The 26,653-nt window shown below is 32.8% G+C and overlaps 1 protein-coding gene across 8 annotated transcripts in view; it reads left to right on the top strand.

Annotated features, from left to right (window-relative positions):
* Window positions 1–26,653, top strand: part of LOC118200157 (fasciclin-1-like) — a 680,498-nt gene that overhangs the window by 178,394 nt on the left and 475,451 nt on the right. The window contains exon 1 of one of the 8 annotated variants that reach the window (XM_085807029.1): window positions 10,258–10,365. The exons of the other annotated variants lie outside the window; for them this stretch is intronic. The gene's annotated coding sequence lies outside the window, so the exon portion shown is untranslated. Of the gene's footprint in view, window positions 1–10,257; window positions 10,366–26,653 lie in introns of those variants that run through there. 8 annotated transcript variants of the gene reach the window in all.

Genomic DNA, 26,653 nt, shown 5'->3' with positions numbered 1-26,653 from the left:
ATAGTAAACTCAACTATTGATTATGAGGAAGCGGATATGCTCTGTCTAAAAAATTAATTTTGTTTATTGCGAAAATATTAGTCCCAAAATTTCATTTTGAAACAAAATAAAAAAGTTTACGAAAATAAAAGTAATAATTCTGATAACCGCAGTGATAGATGATATAATAATATTTTTTAAAAATTATCCGCAATATTACATAACATTATAAAATACCGAGAGTCATTCATCTCTGTGGTGGTGTCAGTTTTGTCGATTAGTCGGATATGGGTTGCAAAATGTTCTTAAAGAATAAGGTGAAATTATACATTTACCACCATGGAAGAAATGATTCCAAAGTATCGAATTTAATGTTAAAAATAAATAAGATATAGATTTTCACTGAGCGCTTATTTTGTTATGCCCGTCTAGGAATTTTTTAACCAATAAAAATTATTGGTTTTTTATCTCCTTTACTTCGATCCTTTTTCGGATATGATTATCTTCGCTTTAATGATTGATAAATGACCTAAAATAAGAACTTTCAGAATATCTTTCTTTCGACTAAGATTATGTTGCTCAAAATTGCAAAATATAAAATAAGCATCAGCAACATTATGTTGATCAGGCTATTTGCACATTTTTTAGACGATTTACGTTGCTTCGTTTATTTAAAATGTTTGCGTTTCGTATGTTCCATTTGACAACCCTTATTCTTCACTCTCTTCCTACACTGCAATTTCGAAGACAATAATGCCCCTTCTAGTAACGGAAGACGTTCCTCTTAAACAGCTTTCTAAAGTCGTAGGTCTACGTTTGGGAAAACCTTTTTTTAAAAATCAAAAGCGCTAAAATCTATGCGCGATATATCAGGAGATTTAGTAGGAGTAGGAGTAAAGGGTATGGCTCTGATATCCAATTCTTGCTCCATTTTTCTTAGAAAATTAACTAAAGATTTTTGAAATGTGCCTGCTTGCTTTGTCTTAATGCAGTGATTAAGGGAAGTTGGCTAAAGAAAAGGTACTTCATATTTCCAAATTGGATATGAAATCTGCTGATAGTATGTGGAGTTTAATCTGAACATTTTTCTCCACTGTGTTAATTTTAAATTTGTCGTTATATGTAAAAACATCAACAGTCAAAAATCCCTTTGAAAAATTTTCTTCAGATTCTTTGAATCATGTTTTGAGATTTTTTTCCTCGTTCCTTTCAATGATAAAAAATTGATCTATTTTATTACAGTCATTTAAATTCATCTATTGTGACAAAACTAAGTCTTACTGTAATATTATTACCTGGAAGTTTTACTATATTCTGTGATTCACTTCTGAATTCTACAATATTCGTCCGTGCCGAAGGGCCTGGGTTCGAATCCTGGAGAACACATGGATGGGACATCGATACTATACATGTAAATGTATAGTGTCGCTGCCGCCCAACCGATACAGTGGTTAGCGTCGCTGACTTCCGTGCCGAAGGGCCCGGGCTCGAATTCCGGTGATGGCATGGATTTTTGTAAATGTATAGGTCCATGAGGCATGCGGCGAGCCGAAAGCCCTCTTGTGAGGTTGGTGGTAGGGGAAGAGTGGAGACCCGGGTCTCCCACCACTACTAGCTCAGACATGCCAGCATTAGCAACAACACCTGTCCTCTGACTCGACGGATTTTCTTTCAACTTTAAAGATCTTACGTTTGCAACATTCGAAACATTGAGTTTTTCCTTGGATACGCACCTGGAACAATGTTTCCACTTGAAGCTAAATTTTGACTTTTTTTTTCAATGTGTGGTTGGAAACATTAGATATCGAACACAACGTTTTATATTAACCAGATACGAATAATTTTCTTCGGGTGGAACACAAAGTCTTCCATCCAGAGCTTCTTCAAAAGCGACATTTTGCAATAAAACAAAACTAACAAGTAGCAGACGATAATTATACTTTCAAAAATGTAGCTGCTGTAAAAAAAAAAAAAAAAAAAAAAAAAAAAAAAAAAAAAAAATCTACGGAAACGTATGAAGCGATTAAAATTTTCTAAGCATTCTATGTAATACCAAATTTTCAAACTGGCAAGGTATAAAATGCATTTCCGAATCTTTTCGAATATCCATATATTTAATACATTCATATATAAACCATATATTCAATATTCATATATAATACGTACACTGCACAAAAAGGGATAGTTCTATATATCCGTTCTACTGGGCCGATTAATGAAATTCAACTTGCGTTTTTCATGTCTCGAAAGCGGCGCTTAGAATATAAATCTAAAGAGATTTATATATAGCATTGTTCTAATATAGGTATTTTGACACAAAATACCTATATAGTTTTAGATTGTAATCTGTCTCTTTTTACCTAAGCTGGAAGTTTTTACAAATGACTAATTGCATAGTTACCATTTGTCTGGCGCAGATAACCTTGACAGGTTTGTGCCAAATTACAATAACCCAACCCAACCCAACCCAACCCAATCCAATCCAATCCAATCCAATCCAATCCAATCCTATATAGTTTAGGGCCCACCAGCGGCCGAGCGGTAAAGTCGCTGAACACTGGTAGTTCGGTCCGAGGTTCGAATCCCGCGAACGGGCTGGCTGCATGGGTGTTTTCCCCATGTGTAACGTGTATACGATCCAGTTCCCCGTAAAGTCCTCCACGAAGGCAGCCCTCACTTTAGGCAGATAGCCCTAGTGTGCTTTGCCGTAATTAAATACACCACACCACCTGTATAGTTTAAGTGTGAAGAACATGGTATTTAATAAATAAAGGTAACATACAAAATGTTAAAAATATGCCTCTTTGAACGTAATTTAAAATCTGAAACCTTTTAAATTTTTTTAAAATTTTATTTTAACCTTATTTAGAGAGTTTACTTCGTTTTTAAAAATTTATTCCGTAACGTTTTGGTAACATTATCCGAATTTTTGGTCACAGTTAACGGTGTATTTTCCCTGTTCTTGTGTACAAATGAGCGGGACTTCGGCAATTTGTTAACAGTATCTGAATGATAACATTATCCCGGATCATATTAAGCAACGTCTACGCTATTCTCGAGATAAAATTTTTAAATTTGCAATCGAGAAAACAATTTACGGCATTAGTAGGAAATAATTGTACTTGAGTTGAAAACTTAACAGTGTCTTATGTGCTGAATAAAAGAACAAAGAAAATGTGTACCACGTAACCTTTACGGACAGCCCAGCATGCAGTTAAACACATCTCCGTTTCTACAACAACTGCTAATCTTCTGTCAATTGAAGCGTCTTCATTTCCTTTTCTTTTTTCTCATAATTAATTGCACGATGACAGTGGAAGTTGAGTTACTTTATTTTTTTGTTGATGTTCATTTATGTTTTTATTTTTAAGGTTTTTTTGGGGGGGGGTGCAGTGAAGTTTAGTCTCAATTAACTTTCATCAAGAAGACTCGGATTAAATCACTCAGAAGTAGACATGAAAAATAAAGGACTTTTTGAAGAGGGCTTTAGTGATCACTTAATGGGGGAAAAATGATCTCTAAGGTGCTCCCATGCGAAGTGCTTGGGCTATGGTTTTCGATATCTTAAGTCAAAAGCACTAATATTTCACCTGAAGGTACAGTAACCTTGAAAATGCTTATATATTGAGTCTTTTTTTTTTTTTTCCCGTGGTATATTTTTGTGTCAGCATGGAAGGTTTAAAGCAAAGAAAATTTACGCTATTAATATTATTTAACGTCTGGGATGGAGCTGTTTATAAAAAAATGTTAAGGATATGTTCGGAAGAATAAAAGTGGAAATGATGCAATTTCGGTTATAATGTAGTTATTTAATCCTCTGACTGCTCAATTTGTGGACCGAAATCGCTTCAAAAATTGTGTAATTTTTTTTCATATTTTAGATCTATATATATTGGAGAATCGAAATCGCGTTTGCTGTTTGAATAATAGCTGTTTGAATCTAATGAAGCACTAACAGCACAAAAGCTGTTTTTTTCATATAAACATATACGCATTTACATTTTTTACTAATAATCGATAATGAGTTTGTAACTTCAAGTTATTAATAATCACACATTTTTCTATGTATAGCATTGGTAATAATTATATGTCGGTACATTTTAATTTGTAAAATATTTTGTATTTGCATTTTAATTTATTAATATTTGCTTGAATTTAGAATTGCTTTAATTTATTTTAACAGTTCTTTAACGCTAAAATAATCCCATATTTGATAAATTCAAACACAGTAAATGCAAAATGTTCCATGTAAAAGTATACCCTTAGCGAATTTATAAACATGCTGATTTCATTTGTGAAATAACATTTAGGAACACTATGTTTTTAAAGCAGGATTATAAGTTCGACAATGCACTGCAGTATGTTACCTGCACGTCTATATTTTATTTAAACTAGTGGAAGCACCCGATGGCAGTTAAGTTAGATTAAGAGTAATGTATCTAACAACAGAGCGAGCGATACCTCTATAATAACGATGCAAAAAATAAGATTCAGAGTGATACATGTTTCAGTCTGATACGAAATGGAACCCACATAAAACATTTCGATACAAAACTAAGTTTATTCTCTTTTATTATATTAGCAACAATGGCGTGAAGTTTTTAGTGATTTTTCGTCATTCCAATCAAATGGTCGTAAAAGCTCAAGTTCCGTCCAATATTACACTTATATTAAATTTTAGTCGAGTAAATGAGGCAAAAAATTGATCATAATTCATCAGAAATCAATAACGCGAACAAACACACAAACAGAAATTCTTCCTTATATATGTATATAGCTATAGATAGATAGCTAGATAGATATTGCAAAATTTTTGATTAGCAAAGTCTAGGATTTGAAAGCGAACAGTAGCAACACTTTTCGAAATAAAAGCATTTTTATCTTCAACGCGTGAGACTATTGCCACTCGGGAAAAATGAGTGCGAAAATTAATGTTTTTCGGAGTTTTTAATTAATATCTAGGCTGAATAAAGTCTTATGAAGATGGAAATAGTCGAAGTGGCTTCTCACGAATTTTTGGAATCGGGAATAATGTATTTAATCTTTGGCGATGCTCTTTTTATTTCATTATAAAACTTAAAAAATTTTTAACAAACTTTAGGATTTGAAAGCGAGCGGTCGCAACAACTTTCGAAATAAAGCATAATTTCATCTTCAGCTTGTGAGACTGTTGCCACTCGGACAAATGTGGCCGAAAATTATCGTTTTTTTTTTTGAGTTTATAATTAATATCGCTGACTTAAGCTTTTTTTTTTTTTTTTTTTTTTTTTTTTTTTTTTTTGGGAAAAATGTAGATGTCGACTTTTTCCAGGACCTGGAAAATAATTGTAGAAAGTTTGGTGACCATAGCTATAGTAGTGAGTTATTAGAGGACAAAGATACAGACTTTCTTCTTTATACAGGGTGCGGCAGGAAAACTTTCTTATTTGAAACGCGCGCCATCTAGCGACATTTATTCCTCCATGCATTTATTCCGAGAAGGGTGGGGTGGCACTCATTGAAAAGAGCGGTATCTAATGTTTTATGTCATGTAGGTTTAGTACCGATTTTCAGTACTGCAGTTTCATCGATATAAATTGGCAGTGGTACAAAAACTTAATCCACGCGATTTCCTTTCATGAAAAAATGCATGCAAAGCCATTCTTGACAATATGCTGCATGACGCCCTTGTGTTCTGTAGGGATGAGGTTCATTTTCATCTTTCCAGTTGCAACATGCATTAAGCAAAACGTGAGATAATGGAGTGGCGCGAATCCCCGAGAATTTCATGAGATAATTTCTCCATACAGAACGTGTGAATGTTTGGTGTGCATTGTCCATAATAGGCATCCCTGAACCATGAATTTTTGGAGAACATTTCCCTGGACGCCTTATCTCCTTACGGCGCGATGGTCAGTGCCCAGCGCGCTCGCCTTATTTCTTTTTGTTTGGCTATCTGAAATCTCTAACCTCCAAAGACCGTGGCTCAACTGAAGAACAATATTCAAGCTGCTAATCGACAACATACCCGTTGATATGCTGGTAAATGTGGAAAGAAACTTCAAAAATCGACTTTCTGACTGCATTGACCAAAACGAAGGTCACTTTAATGATATTATTTTTAACTCGTAATAAAAAAACTTTAAGTGTCTCTCTATAACTTGGAAAAAATTAGTGATATCGCTTATACTATTTGTGTTATTCATTTATAAAATAAAGCAGTTTCCCTGCCGCACGCTGTATATATAGATTAGTAAAAGCACTGTTTACTTGAAATTTCATACGGCAACAGTCTTTTCCTGGTAAACTGTATATTTTTATTTGATAATTTATATAACATGTACATTAATGGTACGGTATTAATATGGCGTTAATTGCAGACAAAAGCGCAACTCTTTTCAAAAACAATCTTACTTACATTTTCTCGAAGGAGTGGAATTATCCTGTTGAATATAATAATGTTTCTTATGGTATAGATCTCTATTAAATATCGTTGAAAGCAGGAAACATTTCTCTGTAATGAACCTCATTCAATTGCTGAATCATGCCTAATTACGCAGTCCAATTTGATGAGTTTCTCTGATATCGTGTGTTATGGTCGCTAAGAACACGCTTCCTAGAGGCAAAGCCAGGGGTAACGCGTTAACGTATATTGCACAAATGGCATACCCCTATTATCATTATTGACGTTCGTCCACATTTGCTGAATCTAAAATTACAAAGTATCTATTACCTTCAAAAACTGTAAAGGACAGAAGGATTGTCTGAAGAGATTCTGTATGTCGCCTACTAATAAACAACTTTCCTTAGATTAAGGCAGAGGTTCTCAACCGGTGGTACTCGTATCACTGGTGGTACACAAGAGAAAAATAGGTGGTAAGCAAAGTATTTTTAATAATTAAATTCAAAAATTAAAACCACAACATCCTGATTGAATTTTTTCTCCAACAATCGTAAATTTATGCGATCTGAGCTTTGTTCAAGAGTGGTGGTAGTAGTACTTTGTAGTAGTGATACTAAACGCTTTCAGTTTTTGTTTAGATGGTACGCATTAGTCAAAAGGCTGAGATCCGCTTCACTAGTTATCAGACAAACTGAATTGAAACGAATTTTTTCTCCAACAATCGTAAATTTATGCGATTTGAGCTTTGTTCAAGAGTGGTGGTAGTAGTACTTTGTAGTAGTGATACTAAACGCTTTCAGTTTTTGTTTAGATGGTACGCATTAGTCAAAAGGCTGCGATCCGCTTCACTAGTTATCAGACAAACTGAATTGAAACGAATTCTCGTGTGAGGAAATTACTTACTCGTGTTATAAGATTTGGTCGTCTTCTATGGCATGAAGTTAGATCAGAATTCTAAAGACAACTTGTGACTTTTCGCTGTGTCTTAAAAATACCACCAAGACAGGAAAATGGTGTGAAGGACTCTATTATTTATCCAAAACATTTTAACAGACGACACTAGCCCGTACTTACAGAAGCCAGCATGTTTGACATTAAATCAAAGATAATGTATAAACTACAGTTGGTGAAATTTAAGTCGACCATATAACGGCTTCGCAGGTTAACTAGCGCGCAAGCTGTTTCTGACCGAAGCCTGTGTAAACAAACCCAATGGCAAGAATAACTGAAACCCGCAGAGTTCTAATTGCTATCATCGAAGTTAGCAACATGGCCTTCAAGCAGGCAAAACACGCTTTGATTTCACCCTCCAAAACCTTCATTTTTTCTTAAGTACTTCCTTCTTCCGAAATTGAATATCGCAATTGCTAGGAATTTAAAATTTCTGGCAGGGAAATGAAACGAGTTTTGACAGGAAAGATTATTAACGTAAAGTAACTGGTTAGAAAATTAAAAAGATGCATTATAACGTTTCAAAAAAAAATGTTGGCGAATAACTCTGTCCCTTATAGAAACTGTTTAATTCTCTTACTCTTCGTATCATAATCTGGTGTAATATCTCAGCTGCTTTTGTAAAAGTTGTAATGTTTCAAAGACTTGAATCCAATGTGACCTTGTCACACACATGTTATCCGGAATACTCTGAAGGACTAGATTCAGGAGTATGGATCCCTATTTCACTACCATCAACTTCTAAAGAAGACTTTCAGCTTGACGAATTTGAAGTGCCCCCATGTTGTAAAGAAAATCATACATACCTTCTCCGGGATTAAAATCTGGGCCAAACTAAATGCCAATGACCTTATCCAGTGACTTCCAAAATTACATTCTTAACAAGAATTATCACTTTCACCAAAAGGCTTATCGAAAAAGGCGGCATGCTGTAAAGAACTTCTCAAAACCTCATTGGTCAAATTTGTAATTAATTTCTAATGATGGTAAAACAACATTACGCCCGGAACGCAAAAAACACGAGCATATAAAGTAGCGTAAAGCAAAATTGATTTGATTAGTATTACCTAAAATAAAACTCGGTGCACAGACTTGACCTGCACCCTATAATTAGCTTCTCAAGAGTTGCACTAAGACGAATAACTTAGCTGGTAACCTTAAAAAAGTGCACCTCCTTTAAGATTCAGGTTGTTTCACTAAACATTTGGAGTCGAATAAATAGCAATTTCATAAAGTTCAAGTAGTGGACACTTTTAAGGGAACTCGATACCTTTTTAATGATTTTTTTTATTTAAGAACTTTTATCTACATTTTACGTATAATAAGTGGTTTTATGAGACAAAAAGATTTTAAGCTGAATTTTTTTTATTTATTACCTGTTTTTGTTTTTTAAAATACGCTTGAAACAATTTTAACGCATAATTATAATATATTTTCTAAAACGTTTATAATCAATATTAATAATATTAATTTGTCGTTTTATTCAATTTTTTAAAAAGCAAAATTTGAAATTTTAACAGACATAAAACATTTTACTTTTATTTAAAACCACTCAGCAGCTTATGATTTCTTCTCTTATTTTAGCCATTTGTTCTCGTATATAAATTTCATTTATAACTAATTTATGTGCTTTTTAATTAATTAAAGAGTTTAATGTTTGTTCCTGCACTATGTCAATAATGCTTTAGTCAGAAACTTGATCACTTTCACTACACCACCTCTTTCTGTTCGTGTCTAATAACAGATAATTTCAATTTTTGAATGAGCATAGCAACACTGACTGATAATACATATAAAATTATTTGCTGAGGTCAATATAAATACATAAACTTACCAGTTTAAAGGTGAAAAAACTCTTTTTTTTCCAACTTCCATTTCTATTTAAATAAATCAGTTTATACACATAAACAGCGTTTTTTTTAATAGTTGGAGTCATATTTAATTACACTCCTTTTCATTTACGCTGGGTTTTAGTAAGATACTGAAAAAATTAAGAAGTAAAAAAAATAAACGTTGAAGGGGTGTCAAAAATTTTAAAAACTTTATTATAGCATTTATTATCGTCAGATAATTTCAAAATTTCTCTTCAGTGTAGTAAGGGTATTAAGGTACTTTTCCAGCAAAAAATTTAAAAATCGGTTATTTCATTGATTTTGGAGTACCGAGTCCCCTTAATTAACATCTACATTTTATATTTGTGGTCTACCACAATCTTCCATGTTTATTTTCAATATTAATTTTAAGCGCTTTTAGAAGTTCTTTATTTTTTTATAGGCGTATTACAGTGAAACAAAGGAAATTCTTCTGCTCGTGAAGTAAACTTGCGATAATTATCAAATAGCAATTTTATAAATTTCTAGAAATAGAGCCCTTTAATCAGCATCTACATTTTATATTTGTGGTCTACGACAAACTTCTACGTTTGTTTTATATTACTTTTAAGAACTTTTAGAAGTTCTTTATTTTTTATAGGTGTATTACTGTGCATCATAGGAAATTCTTCTGCTCGAAGTAAACTATCGATCGTTATGAGAAGTAAAATTGCGATAATTATCAAATAGCAATTTCATAAGTTTCGAGAAATAGAACCCTTTAATCAACATCTACATTTTGTATCTGAGGTCTGCGATAAACTTTATTTTAAGACATTCATTTTCAGTATCATTTTTCAGCGCTTTTCACTCAAAAGTTCTTTATTTCTTTAAAGCCTTATTCTAGTTCAACACAGGAAATCGTTCTTCTCGAGAAGTAAACTAGCGATATTTACAAGAATAGACATACTACATCAAACTACAATTTTTTTTATTCGTTCTAATCTGCACTGTGTTGAAGTTTGATTGGATGAAGTGAGATTCTTTAACTGAATAAATGAAATTTGCTCTTCAGTTAAAAATTTACAAAAATTACGGTTTTTAAATGAATGTGTTGATTCTTTTAAATGAGTAATGAATAATATAATTTATTTAACATACAGTTTTACATGGTTTAATTTCTGTTTTTTTTGCAGGTAAGAAAAGTATGTACATCTCTCTATAAATTGCTGCATTGATAAGGTAAATGATTTACCTTTATTCATGCCTTACTGTTTCGTTATATTTTAAAAAAAGATGTTACTGTCACTAGTTTAAGAATATTGCTTGCTAAACTTGAACTTCGGTTCTGAGTATAATTATGTTTTTCTTTGTTTTATTTCATTTGATTGGAATATGATTCAAATATATTTCGAAAGGTAATCTTATACAAACGAATAATTAAGAAAAATTATTCTTAAACAATAAATTTTTCTGAGACTTTATGAAGAATAAATTATTCTGCGGTGAAGGTTTGTTTAGCATCGTATGTAGAATATTCAGCACTAACTGTATCAGTTTGTATCGATTTCATAGAAGCGATGTTGGGGAATAATTTGCTCTATTTCTGATATTCCAAAGATCTTCCATTACGATTAGGAAATGAAAAGAAGAGGAAGATGAATCTTTGGAGCTTCAGAGTGCTGAATCCAAATCAATAGGCAATTTTCCTTCAAGGTTTAAAAATATGAATTTTAAATTCCTGTAAATTTTCTTTCAAAAATTCCTGTTAAACATGGAAAGTTAATTCATGTAAAGGATTGTGAACACGAGATGCGAATACATAAATCTACGCGTTTAAACAGAGCGACGCTAGACGCTGTCAGTGTCTTCTCCTACTATTGGTTAAACAGGAGGGCTTAACTGAAACATTCTCGCTAAAAGCGATGTCCTGGCTATATAAGCGCGACATTTGCAACTCGGACAAAAATGTCTTGCTTGCAACCCCAGCCCGCGTTAGGCTTTTCCCAAAGAAATGGTTTTTTTGCTTAAGGTCAACCAATGCGATAACGAAAGCGAAGATTCACTGAAATGTTACTTTCGATCCGCAGTCACGCATAGCTTGGAGGTCTGGTAACAGTTTACCTTTAGGCAATATTTTAGAGAAAGAAATTTTTTCTTGTATTCATAAAATCGCAAGGTATTGTCTAGAATAAGCAATTACGGACCATATTTTCACCTTCATGCAATGATTTGTTTTCATTAACAAAGCAATTGGTATTTTAATAAAAAAGTGAGAAGAGTAATATTTTAGTAGCGTGGACATTTTTCTCATAGATGGTTTCTCAGTTTCTCAGTTTTCTGGTTTTCTCAGTTATAAAAGTACGGGATAAGCAGAATTTATGTCAAAGAAAATTTGAGAATTTTTATAGAAGACATTTATAATTTAAATTTGAAACTTTTTACTGAAGATATTTATAAAAAAGGCATTATTCAAATGAATTATTTAACAGAAATGAAAAATAATTGGTTAGTAGACATTTTAAAATGTTTTCCTTTTTTTATTAAATGCGTAGTTTCGATTTTATAAATCATTTTCATCATCATTCAGTTTTTGAGAATCACGAAAAATACTGATTAATTGAAATTTTAAAGTGAAGGTTTCTTTTTTAAATGAACATTTTTGATTTGCTAAATCATTCAAAATAATTGATCAGTAAAAAGTTTTAAATGCAGGTTCCTTTTTTAAATGCATATTTTTGATTTTGAAAATCAGGAAATATAACTGATTAGTAGACGTTTTAAAATGATGATTTCGTTTAAAAATGCATATTTTTGATATTTTAAATCAGGAAAAAATAATTGATTAATAGAAATTTTAAAATTAAGGCTTTCTTAAATGCATATTTTTGATTTTATATATCTTTTTGATTTTTTAAATCGTGAAAAATAATTGGTTACTATAAACCTTAAAAAGAAGGGTTTTCTTTAATTCACATTTCTGATTTTCTAAATCATTACGAAACTTCTTCAAATTACTACATTCTACATCAAGTTTTCATTCTTTACAGACCATATAAAAACCTAGTAAGAATGTATGCAATAAGAACTTTTTCTTCATTATTTTGAGGGAAGAAGGATAAAATTACTACTGTTTGATTATGAATATTTTAAATCATTTATGCTAAAACTACTACATATTGATTTTCATAATTTTATATGAAATATTTATAATTTGAACAAAGGTAATAACGGAGAAAGGACAATGGAAAAGAAAATTCATTAGAAAAATGCTAAGCAAAACAGCGAAATTAACAAAATAAAAATAAACTACCTAATTTTTTTTTTCTGTGTTCACAGGGCTAAGGTTAAGAAATCCTTAACGAAATTCAGTGACTTTAAAGCCGCAATGAAACCAAAGTGTTTTAATTAGCTAGAATTGACAAAATTTAGCTCTCATCATATGCACATACAAGGATCACGTTGCATATGTCCACTTTCAGAGAGATGTTTACAATCAAGCCTAATTCGGATCGGCAAGATGATTCGCAAATAACTTCATCTTTTTTGTCTTCGAATCCATGAAGGATTTGCATCCGTAATTAGCAATTTCTTTAGAACGTAATGAGAGCAAAGCTGTCTTTTTTATGGTTTGATTACTTTCTGTGGCTTTGGATGCGCTTTTTGAATTAATGTTTTCAAAAGAATATTTTCTGTAAATTTAGTATTTGCCTCGACCGATTTCTGCCCCGTTTTAGTTAAGTCAACGTATGATTTTAGCATTTCTTTAACTTCAGCATTTGATGCTCGGTAGCCATTTTAAAGTTAGGTTGGTTTTTGTTGGTCATAATTTATCGAAACAAATACATTTACTTTAATATACCACAAACTGTATTCGCTCTTTTTTAAATGCCTACTATTAGCTCACACTCTGCCTATATCTTGTTTAAATTTTCAATCGTTAATAAAATACATTTTATTCATCCACTCAAGTTCAAATATATTTTTTAAACTTGTAGTGGATGATATTTGATCTTAATACAGTTTTTTCACATATTAAAGATAATTAAAATTTCACATATTTAAAATTTCACATATTAAAATTTCACGTTATTTCACATATTAAGACTTTAAAATAATGAGAGTTTATTAGAAATTCTTACGTGCTGTAAAAATTAATTTTATAACAGCTTATAAATAATAGTACATGACTGTGATAAATGGGATTGTAATATTTAACAAAAATAAGTGGCGACAGTAAGACAGAGTTCTAAAGATTTTTAAAGTGTATAGAATTAAAGAATTCTGTTTTATATAGAGTTTAATGAAGCGGATGTAATGCCCCATTATGTTGCCAAAATTTTTATAAGTAGTAATTGACTTAATTTTTTTATATTACTTGTTTGGCCTGCATTTGAAAACCCCTAACTCTTTCAAACTGAATTACAATTTGATGTATTGGAATTCAACAAATTTACTGCTCTTGCGCCTTTAGCCATAAAAAAAAAATATTTTTTTTTGATAGATATGTGGTCATTGATTGCTCCAGGATACCTATATTTTCTAAAAATTATTAAATTGTTGATTTAACCAATGATTTAATTAATGATTTACTCACAGAAAATAGTGATGTAAAATTGTCTTGTACAATATTTGAATGAATATCGGAATAAAAAATCATTAAATCATTTATTTGTCATATATGAATAGCATTTCTTGTTATTTATTCTTTATTTGATCCAATTATAGAATTTTGAATTCTTAAGTTTTATTACCTTAATCTTTATACGAGCGCTCAGTTCTTTGAAGTCTTGTTCTAATATAGGTATTTTGACACAAAATTGGACTTTTTCTGAAATGACATGCCAATTCTTTTTCCATATTTCTATTCTACCGATTAAATTATACCTAAATATTAAATTTTGTAAAATTTGGAGCAAAATTTACGGAGAAATTGAAAAAATTATCTTGGCGGATTTTTTTTTTCAGTTTGCGCCAGGAATAATTTACTTGGCGAACTTCTTAATTTATAGCAACCTATTTTCTAATCCTTTTTATTTTCATTGAACATCAGTGGGAAAAAAGTCACCTTTCATACTTTCAATTAGTATTAACAAAGTGCGTAAACCACATTTGGTGTTATAATCGTTAAAAAAAAATGGCCAAATTTCAAAACGCTCCAATATGTAAATTCATAAATATCGTAGAAAATATTGAATAAAAAACTTTTTTGCTGGTGTGCATAGAAATACATCTACTTTAAGATATTAAAAATTTTATAGCTTCAAATACAAAAATGTTTTCGAAAAATTTACAAAAATATTTAAAAATAAATCAAAAAAATATACGAATTGTATTTGGATTAAGCCCGGAAGACTCACGACAAATTCTTCGGAGGAATTCTGGCACGAGTAAGTTTAATAAAAAAAAGAGATATTAATAAATATATACCAAATTCAATGAACATAAAGGAGCTAAAATTTTGAGAGCTAATTTTTTAAAAACTACGCGTGAGTTGTTTACAAAACTTGGTAGTTTGGCATAATTTGAGTCGTAGATTCGAATTATGTAAAATAAATTGGCAGATCAGTTCAGAAAAAGTCCGATTTTGTGACAAAATACCTATAATAAAACAATACTATATATAAATCTATTACATAATCCTAAGTGGCGCAAGTTGAATTTTGTCAATCGGGCCCAGTAGAACGGGAGATAAAGAACTGTCTCTCCCCCTTTTTTTTTCCTCAGTGTACTTTACGATCATAAATGTGGGCATTACTCTCACGATTTCAGGGTTGTTATGCTAAGGAAACACACATTTATTTTGTGGTTGCAGGACATACTGATGCATCAGTATGGTGGCCATGTATTCATGTAATAGGAGGATTGCTGATTTAAGTAACTTTAACATAGGCCAGATTCGATGGGCCCGAAGGTTAGGAAAGAGTTTCTCCGAAATGGTATTGCTTATAAAATGGTATTGCCTTTGCTAATACTTATAAGAAACAGATGAAAGGACGGTGGTACCTTTAATAAATGCCAATTCCGATTAACGAATGAATTTATATAAATTTAACGCAAAATTTCTCCAAAAATTTGTACTTTGATTTATCTATTTAATGAAGGTAGATGTAAAGAATTACCGCATTCTTTCGCCGTTCTTGACGGTTTGAACGGTTATATGATATATTTAGTAGTTTAAAGATCAGTGTATCAATTCCGACTAAAGACGCGGGTTATTTTGTACAGCAGATTGTCTAATTTAATTTGTGAAATTCAAATTGTATTGGAACTGTACGCTAAACTCTTAATGTTCTAAGTCATTATTTTTAATAATACTGGACACTGGCCATTCATTTTTAATAATACGGTAGGATTGCACGATGTACAATAATAGTAAACTCTAGATCAGCGATTCTCAACTAGTGGCACGCGTACGACTGGTGGTAAGCAAGAGAAAAATAGGTGGTACGCAAAGAAACAAAGTATTTTTAACTATTAAATTCAAAAGTCTCGTGAAGAAAAATTGATAGTAATTTCTGCGATCGAACTGTAACTGAAGATATAAAAAATAACACACTCATTAACTTTTGACTCAAATAAAGAATTTAAAGGCGTTTCAAATAAAGCTGTTCAATTTTTATTGACTGTTTGCACAACCTTTTTGTGTGTACAAGTACTTTCTTCCACGTTTTATTTGAAAACGAAATACAGATCAAAATTAAAATTGAATTCTAATTTACGGTTAAAGTTAAGTGAAATAAGACCAGACATAAAGAAATTGATCTCTTTTAAGCAGATCCAAATTTCACTCTAAATTTTAGAATTAAAGTATTATAACTTAAATTATGATAATTTAAATAATAACCAATTTTTAATTTAATATTTTTATCTGCGCACATTTAATACAGCCAATAGGTTGTGCAAATGGCAAAATACATGTATTTTTAATATTTCTATTGAGAAACTGAAAAACAATCACCACCACCACAATCATTGTAAAATGATTGTGGTGGTGGTACTAAAGTTTCTCAATTTTTTTAGAGGGTACACGTTAGTCAAAAGGTTGAGAACCGCCTCTCTAGTTCCTTTGGAAAGCTTCAAATGCTGATTTCCTCAACAACCTTTGTTTGTAAATTCTTATAAAGTTTGTAATTTTCTTCTTCTTTTCCTTTCTACTTCCTTGTACGAAGTAAAAATGAAGTATTGTAATCGCGAAAATTTTCAGGCATCATATTTCAACAAAAATATCCATTTTGACCGCTATCGAATGCAGTTTAATAACGCTAAAACATTTTAAACATTTGCTACTAGAATTATTACCAATTTATTCGATTATGTCAAGACGGGGAGACACAGAATTTAATTTAATTTTCTGAAGAAATCAACACTTTAGATAAGTGAAACTTAATTTATTTTGCATTATGAATTGACACCTTCAAATATCTTTTTTTATTTAACGATGTTAGAATTTCCTGATTTAGATGTTAAGATACGTTTTCGAGCTTTCGATTCAATTTTAGAATGCGAAAAATATATTTTTTTTAAAGATAAATCCAAGAGCTTAACATGCGTCGCCATGATAGGTAAATAATAAAATTATCTAATTTACATTTTACGTTTTTATTTTAATATGCAGGTTTCATTGGCAAAAGCGTCATACCAAGTTTTCCTCCTCTTTTGACCTTTCAGTTTACGTTTATTAGGTTTTTTTTAAGCATGAGACATAAAAAATGAGCAATACTCTCTCCGGGACTCCAATCCGAATCTTTCGAATACGCGCCGAGTGTGCTACCGGCACACAAAGGCATACAGGGAAGGAAGGAGAATTACCTCGTACGCTTCCCCTTTTAAAGGGAGAATCATGGTGATGACGAATTATCGGCCACCACTTTTTAGCTCAGGTGCCACTACAGAATCATTAGGTTATTTTAAGAAGGACAGTGAAAAATGGGCAAAGCCTTAACCCGGACTCGAATCTGGACCTCTCGGACACGCGTCGAGCGTGCTACCGTTACACCACGAAGGCATGTTGGAAGGAGAGAGAAAATACCTTATAATTTAATTCATTTTTGCTTTCTGAAACGATAAAAGTTCAACAGAGTAAAATTTTGATTTACACAGATTTTCAATTGCACGAAAGAATTTGGCAGAAAATAAAATATCATTATTATCATTATGGTCGCTGCAATCTCCTCTGTGAATCCGCTATTTGACCTAACACTGGCTAAATCGGTTTTATATTATTTGATGTATTTTCCGATGTAATGCTATTGTTGTTAGCAAACCAGATCAGAGTTATTCGTGCAGGAATAAAATAGTAATTATTCGCACATTTAAGAAATAATCAACTTGGATGAATCCTTTTAAAGCGCGTTCCAAAATGAACGTCTTTCATCTTGAAGACTTTCTCTCTGTAAAGAACGGGGTTTATAGAAAGTGTAAGTGATATTTCGATAATTTAGAAAGCAGTTTCACAATGCTTGAATTTCAGAACAATAATCAATAGCTAGAACTCATAGGAAGATTTAAAAGGGAAAAGACAAACTTCGGAAATATTAAAAAAGTATAAAACGTCCATAGCTATGGTAGACTTTTTGAGATTTTAAAGAAAAGCAAGGAAACATAGCAGCTAGATTTTTTCCGAGACTTGAAACACGTATAAGGTAATTCCTCCTTTCTTTCCACGTGCCTTCGTGGTGTAATTGGATAGCGTGTCTGATGAGTAATAGCTAGGTCCAAAATTCGAATCCTTGTGAAAACACTGTACATTTTTCCAGCTTTCGGGCCTCGGAAAATTCTAAATGGCGCCCGAACTAAAAAGATGGTGAAGGATAATGCATTACCACCAGAAGGTGGTTTCTTCATCCTCAGTCTCGCTTTAAAAGGAGCAATGTTAGCTACACCACATCGTAACTGTTTTTAAAAACACTTTGCAGAAATTTGCGCGTGAAAAAAAATGTATTTAATATTTTATCATGGACTGGACTGTTGCCAATTGCAGAATCAGAAAACTTCAAGTAAATTACTTGATGCATTTATTTGAAGACATGTTTTCTGCAGTGTAAAAACCCCTGTGTTTGAAATAACATCGTAAATTCTATAAGAAAATATGCGATTAACGTGGGAAACTTTTTATTACTGCTGGATGCTTCGTTTATTACATTTATTTTATTATTATTTATATTACATTCTGCTACTTGTTTATAGTTTAGTTGTGAAATAATTATGTTTTTGAACATAAAATAAAAATGGCGTCCATCTTCTTAGGAAAACTAACCACATATATCCATCTTCCACTACCATGTATGGCAACTGCAGAGCATGGATCTTATAAAAGATAGACTAATCCAGTGCGTTACCCACATGTCCACAAGAAAAATGTATCACATAACTGTTTTTAATTATTAAATGTGATACGTTGTATAAGTGATGAGATTATGAAAGTCACAGGTTTTGCAAATAAGATTTAATATATCTCATAAAAGCCATTTTTACTGCATTCTGCGCAATTTTTTCAAGCGTAATTCTTGTATAAATTTCTTTACATTAGTAAAACGGTAAAAAATATAAACACAGAACTTATGAACTTATTTTTGTGTACAAATAAAGTAAAGTTAAATAATATTGAAAGCACATGATGCTTTGAAACAAATAAGGTAAAATTAAACAAGATCTGATTTTTTTTTTTTTTTGATTTTATGAGCATTTTTGAGCAGTAGTTTTTAAAATTATTATAACATAAAAAGGCTATCACTTGTTTGATTATATTTTCTTTAATTATTAACATTATAAGGCGATTATTTATTTTAGTAATTTATAAAATTCGGAGCACAAACTTTTCTGATTGTAATGAGGGAAAAAAAGGTAAACTATGGAACCACTCCAGATTTGATTTTATATTACGTCCAAATGGGCGTTTTTTGTAACGTTTTGTGTGTTACCTTTATTTATTAAATATCATGTTCTTCGCAAGTAAATCACATAAAATTCAATTCAAGAGCAATATCACAAAATACACTCATGTCCATAAATTAAGGATAAAGCAAAATCAGGCAAAGGAAGAGTTAGAAGCAAAACAAATTTAACTTATTTGTAAAACTTATTTATTAAACAAAACGCAAAGAGCAAAAAAAGATGCTATATGTTTGATATTATTAAAAAAATTAGCGCTTTTTTCTCCCTGGAGCAAATTACAAAAAAAAAAAAAACTATTTACAAAAAAACCAATATTACATGGTTGGTAGGATTGTTAATACATTGTATGTCTCCCAGATGATGCAATACAGACCGTACAACGCCTAGGCATGCTGAGTATCAAATTATCGATCTGATCTTGGGGGATATTACACCACTCAAAAAGCAATGCTCTCCGAAGTTCCGGTAGACATGTAGGAGGAGGTTTGACGGACTGCATCTCGCCGGCCAAGCATGTCCCACACGCGCTCTACTGGATTCAAGTCCGGTGAGAATGCTGGCCAGTCCATACGGGTGATATCCTCCGACTAAAGGCATTCGCTTACGATGTTTGCACGGTGAGGACGGGCGTTGTCATCCGTAAACACAAATTGTGCCCCCATGGCGCCCCGAAACAAACGTACATGTTGTTCCAGAAGGACGTCCCGATAGATTTGGCTTTTCATGGTTCCAATTTGAAAATGCAGGTCAGTTCTGAAACCCAGAATAATTCCACCTCAAACGAGCACTCCTGCACTACCGTAACGGTGTCGTTCAATGATGTTTTCTTGGTGGTAACGGGTACCTGGATCTCTCCATATGGGCGAGAATCAGACTGCAAGATAAACCTGGACTCGTCGGAAAATATCACACCCACTGTTGCGGTGTCCACAATGCATGCTCTCTACTCCAGGCTAACCGCAGGAGACAGTGAGTAGCAGTAAATGGAACGCATCTGACAGGTCTACGAGCATATAGACCAATCTGCCCTAAGCGTCTGTACACAGTCTGCCTTGAAATTGTCGTACCAGAGGCTGAAGAGAGCTGACGAGACAGGTCTGAGGTTGTGCTCCGCCTGTTTCTTTTGGCAGTAACTGCCAAATACCGGTCTTCATTCGGCGTTGTAACTCTGGGGCGACCTGTGCTGTAACGTTTACTCACATTACCGTCATCTTGGAATTCTTGCCAAAGCATAGAGATGACACTATGGGCAGTTTCAAGTTCGTCTGATACTTCCAGTTGGGTACGCCCACATTCCAGACAGCCGATAATTCTACCACGTAAAAAATCATCCAAATGCGTCCCTTGTGTCATAACTATTTGGTTATTGCACTGAAATGCTTATAAAGCGCCTGCGAACAATTTTACTTCTTTGCCTGTATTCCTTATATATCACTCTCTTACACTCTCGTCATTGTGACGTACCATCGGTGTCATCTGGGTAGTTCCTGAAATTCGCATACGATTCTTGAAGATGTGTGTAGTGATTTTACAGGTGATATATTTATTTTAGAGCTCGATTTCCGCGTGACTCCGAATTATCCTTAATTTATGGATATGAGTGTATTTGAATATGACATATGTTTAGAGTTCCCGCGCTGGAGATAAAAATTTTTATTTTCTGTACAGGGTTGCCATTGCTTGCTTTGAACTCGTTGAGTTTGTTAATCAAACCTTCGTTAAAGTTACAAAATATGAAATGGATTAAAACTCGAAATTAGGCCGTCCAGGTGCCCATATTCGGGTGGAGGATTACGTTATTCAAAATTTGATGGCTCTAAATTCCGTTGTTTTTTTCACAGTGCGAGAGAAACATACATGGATTCATGCAGATTCTTTATTTTTAAATTTCTTTATATATAATACAGGGCGATAATATTTGGTGGCAATAGTTTGCAAAGTGAAACGGACGTTTATAGTGAAACAAAGCAAAATGCCGTTTCGAAACTAATAGCTTTTCTGAGCTGCCGCCCCTTGGGCTAATAAAATAAATCCACAATAAATAAGAAAACTTATGCAGAACTAGAAATATATTAAAAAAAATAATCGCTATAAAATACTAGCGCAATTATTACAGTTAAATACAATTTTTAACATTAGAATAAATGCATAAAAATTATTAAAGTGTTAAAAGTGTTTATCACTATGATATATTACGAAATATTATTGAAATAAAACCCCCTTTTGTAGAATATTATGCTATAATGTTCAGATATAATTTTTAAAAAGCAGTACAATTAAGAATTTTAAACAAAAACTTTCAAAAATTCCTTTTTTGGATTTTAGTATTTTTCACTTATTTACACCAATAAAAGCATAAAAATTGTAAGAGAAAATTGTTATTTTGAATTTTTTTATTAGTTCAGATTTAAAATATTATTTTTTAAAAGAAGTAGATAATTTCCTTGCAGCTAAAAATATAGCCAGACCTGAAAGCATGCAACAGCTTTATAATTATTTAGAACATTAATTATGCTTGATAAACATGCTAAATTTTTAAAAATCAAACTCAGTTTCAAAAATAAAAATATATAAAAATTCTAATTTGTGAAATGAGGCGCTGTCACCGGCTTTTTCTTGAAAATTATACTCGCTGCAATAGCCAACTATCGTTAAGTTTCTGCAAGTCGTCCCTACTCCTCCGCATGTGGTCAAGGTGACAGGCGGGTATGCGCCAGGGCAACAGAGAAAACTCATTTGGGTTGGTCTATTTCTTATAAGGTCCACGCTGCAGATGCCATGACGTCATTATCGCGTCTAACGTTCTCTCATATTAAAAAAAGATGATATAAGTCAGCGATTTCCCTACATTCTTTTCATCCGCCACATTTTTCCTCTGCCATACTTGACGTCGACTGGGAGTTATTATCGGGTTTTGCGAGGATTCTTTTGTATAAAGCCTCAGGAGGACGGAAGAGGGTTGACCCCAATTGGAACAGATCCCAATTGGTGGATTTCTTTTATTATTTCCCATTCCATTTCCTTTCGCAGATGGGAGGGGAGGACGTGGATAAACGTCGTCTTGAAGTTTTCTTCCAGTATCTTTACTTTTCGTAAATTTAAGTGAAATTCTACTGGATCACAGTTTATGTAAATGGCTGCAGTCACCGGTAATCTAAAATTGAAGAGTTCTAATGCGATTATGTTGATTTATTTGTTTTGTTCTTTTACATTTTCATTGAAACCAAAGCTGACTTTAAAGGAAGAGAGTTATACGGTATATACAGTTAAACCCTCGTAGAAAAAGGGGGGATACTTCATTAATGTATTGCGCACACGTCAAAATTGACTTTCAGAAAGCTAAACTTTTTATGGCCAAAACGGGTTAGGTATAGTTCAGATTCAGTACGTATAATTTATACAAACCTAAGTATTATGTCCGTTAAAAAAGAAATTGAAGCAGATGTTAATTAAAAGGATTTCTATTACTGCTTAAAAAGTAATTTCGTGATTTAACTGTTTTTTAAATAGCTGGCGATTTTAGCTTGGTACAATATATGAACCAACTCATTAAACGTTTCGGGATAAGTAAAGTTTTCCTCAGTATCTCTCGTAAAGTGTTCTCTTCTATCTTCGTTTGGTTCAGTCTGCATCAATACTAGTTCCACTGCAATTTTTGCCATGTATTGAAGAATATAAAATTAAAATGTTATCGAAATACAATTATTTTAAGGGAAAAAAAATATATTATAAGGTATTTCTCCCGCCTTCCTAACGTGCCTTCGTGGTGTAGTGGTTCTGCATGCTGGGCTGGTATTCCAGAGGTCTTTGGTTCAAATTCCGGCGAAGGCGTTTGCTTTGTTCATTTTTCATCTCTTCGGCTTTAAAAAATAACCTGATGTCTCTACAATATATATATATGTAAGATAAAAATATGTGAATCAAAATTATAATTTAAACTAACGGTAAAACATTAATTCTCCCTCTCTATTCTAAAAATCGCAATAACGTCTCTGGACTGCTATAATATAACGTTATATATTATAGCAGTCCTATATACAAAATTTTAGCGTTCTGAGGCTAGTCGTTTCTAGATCATTCTATGGACAGCGCAGCTCTGATGACGTAATAATTGGGAACTGAAACTACCATTGTAAATCAAAACTTTTCTCTTTCATAATTACGCACTTCAGCTTCTCTCTGTGCTCTGCTTGGACGCAATTTCGCTACGCTGCTTCCTATTGCAATAATATCAATAATGTAAATGTTCTTGAACAGGCACGATTAGGGTGCCAAGTGATCTGTGGCCACATAATGTCAATTGGAAATACAAATGGACTTAAAATCGCCTCGACTGCCAAGTTTTCTTTACGAACTCAACACAATAGCATTCTACGCAATTCTTCCTCTTCAATATAGGATAATTATGCATCAACACTGCTGCGGCTTTACCTTTGCTATTATGTCATATATATATATGTGTGTGTACTTTTGATGAAGCCGATGGCAACCAAAAAGGGAGGTGAACTTACATATTATAGCAGTCCTATATACAAAATTTTAGCGTTCTGAGGCTAGTCGTTTTTCAGTTATGCGAGATGCATGCATTCATACATACGTACGTAAAATTCCCCCCCCCAAATAACATTTCAATATCTCCCGTTCTACTGCGCCAATTGACAAAATTCAAATTGCATTTCTCATGTCTCCAAAGCGCGACTTAGGATATATATTAGATTTATATATAGCATTGTTCTAATATAGGTATTTTGACACAAAATCGGATATTTTCTGAAATAACATACCAATTCTTTTACATATTTCGAATCTAAGACTCACATTACGCCAAACTACCAAGTTTCGAAAAAAACTGCACGAGTAATTTTTAAAAAAATAGCTCTCAAAAGTTTAGCTCCTCAAATGTTAATTGAGTTTGGTATATATTTATTAATCTCCTTTTTTTATTAAATTTATTTGATTCTTCCTTTCACATTCGAAATTCAGATTCATTCCAAATAATACTCACCAATTTTTTATGATTTATTTTTAAAATTTGTATTTTTAAATAATTTTTATAAATTTTTCGAAGAAATTTTTATATTATAATCTATAAAAATTTTACCGTCATCGTAAAATAGACGTATTTCTGAGCATACCTGCAAAAAGTGTATTAAAAATTTCCGAAGATATACGTGAATTTATATATTGGCCGGTTTGCAATTTGGCATATTTGTTGAAAGCGATAATGACATTGATGTGGTTTAAGCACTTTGTTAAAATTATTTAAAAGTAGGAACCATGTAACCTTTTGCCGGTCTAGCATAGTGGAAGTGAAAGGAAAATTGGTTTTTACATATTAAGAAGTTCGCCAAGTGAATTATTCTTGGCACAAACTGAAAAAATTCCCTAAGATAAAATTTTGAATTTCTTCGTAAATTTTGCACCAAATTTTACAAAATTTAATGTCTAGGCTTAATTTGAATCGTAGAATCGAAATATGGGAAAACATTGGTATGTTATTTCGGAAAAAGTCCGATTTTCGTGTCAAAATACTTAGGTTAGACCAATGCTATATATAGATCTAATATATATTCTAAGTCACGCTTTCGAGACATGAAAAACGCAATTTTAATTTCGTCAATCGACCCAGTAGAACGGGAGATATAAAACTGCACCCCCCTTTTTTTGCCAAGTGTACGTACAGACGCCAAGAAAAAGTCTCTTCAGAATTCATTTCAAATCAGTTTTATAATTCGTTTGGCGAAAAAAAGTTTTTTATTCTGTCCTTGAGTACAGATGCCACGCAAGAACATCGTTGAATTGTATTCGATATCGCTCAAATGGATTATTTTCGTTGAAATACATATCCGGAATTTGTCGTGATTACATTACTTCCTTTACTTCGTACAAAGAAGTCAAAAAGTATTACCTTTACATGCAAAATTTATAGAAAACCTTTATTATTTATTCCTTATTGAAAATATTCGCGACTTGTTGTAACACGGGCAACACACTTTAAAAATTTGCGTTCGTAATAAACCTGTCGCGAGTACTCAACACTGATTCGGAGCAGGATTTTGTTTCTGGTTTAATTATCTTCTAGCAGAGGAGACTGACTGAAGGAGAATAAAGTAATCACACCAAGTTCAGCCTCAAAATTAGATTCGAGTGTCATACAATATTGAAAGACTGACATTAACTCGCTGAAAATCGATGGGTGCATTTTAAAAGAGCTCGGTCAGCGATGATTGCCTCTACGCGGAAATATCGGTAGAGTATATAACGGATAATCGAAATAATTTACCTTATCTCATGTATGGCTGAAAGGTTTTAAAGAAACATAAACGGCCTTTTTGGAGGTAGATGTTTAATCGATAATAGATAGAAGTAAGGATACCGGCGGCAGGTAGCGCTTCTAACTCCATGAATGATTAGAACATTTGTGAGGCTGCGTAATACTTACTGCATTTTGAACTCAAAAACATATTTATTAAAATTACGAGAACCTCTTTACATATATATATTTCATGGACAGCACAGAACAATTATGGTAGTGAAGTTATAGTCCTCGTAACTTGAGGAACCTGCAAACAGGCATCTCTCTTGTAGAGAGTTCAAGAGCATTCTGGAGGTTGGAAAAATTCTACAGACTGAATTAGCCACGCCTCTTTTTAAGTTTTCAGTAATATTTTACATCCTCTTATTCGTTGTATCTGGAACGATATCGGAGGAAAAACAAGATTATTGGTTCGTCAGCCCTCCTAAAATAGAGGGGCTTTGACGACAAACGCAGTGCAGAACGCTAAAATTTCTTGACGCTGGTCGTGAAGTTATGCTATAAGGTATTTCTTCCGCCTTCGTAGTGTAGTGGTTCGCGTATTGCAGAGGTCCGTGGTTCGATTCCCGGCGAGAGCATTGCTCATTTTTCACATCTTACCTACTTCCAAAAAATACCTAATCTCTCTACAGTGGCTTCCGAACTGAAAGGATGTTGGATGATAATTCTCCACACCCAGGATTTGGCGATTGGGTCCCATAAAAACGCCAGTAGCCCATTAAAAGGGGGAGTAAATATGGTATTTCTCCCGCCTTCTTAGCAGCGTGCCTTCGTGGTGTGGTGGTCTGCACGCTGGGTGCGTATTCCAGAAGTCCGTGGTTCGATTCCCGGCGAGGGCGTTGCTCATTTTTTATCACTTCTGCTTTAAAAAATAAGGTAATGACTCTGCAATGTTTTTTGCACTGTCAACTGAAACAAATAATTGCGTCTGCAATGTCAGACCGTGTTGTCTGGCAGGTCATAAAAGCTTGGGAACAGTAACTTACGCGGACCGCCTACACGATATTCTCATTTCTATGTGGTCAGCCACAGAAGTTTCCAATTTAGTTTTGGCATCTGTACGAAAATTGCAAAGCTAACTTGTTAAAAATTCCCTTGTCACTATAGGACCTTAGAAATTAGGACTGTCCCTTGTTACTATAGGACCTTAGAAAACGCAACTCAAATATGAGTTAAGTAAGTATTACGTAAATCATAGGATGACTAAATTGTTTAATTCATGGCAAACGTTCACTGTAAACCAACTTAATTCAGAGGCGTTTATAACAACGTAGTCATTCATTCCTACCAATGTAAAGAATATAGCTACATGAAGAT

The sequence above is a fragment of the Stegodyphus dumicola genome, chromosome X1 (genome assembly GCF_044657685.1).
Source record: "Stegodyphus dumicola isolate Sdum_Otavi_A_Nest chromosome X1, ASM4465768v1".
Taxonomy (NCBI): domain Eukaryota; kingdom Metazoa; phylum Arthropoda; class Arachnida; order Araneae; family Eresidae; genus Stegodyphus; species Stegodyphus dumicola.
This window is presented reverse-complemented; position numbering and strand designations above follow the sequence as displayed.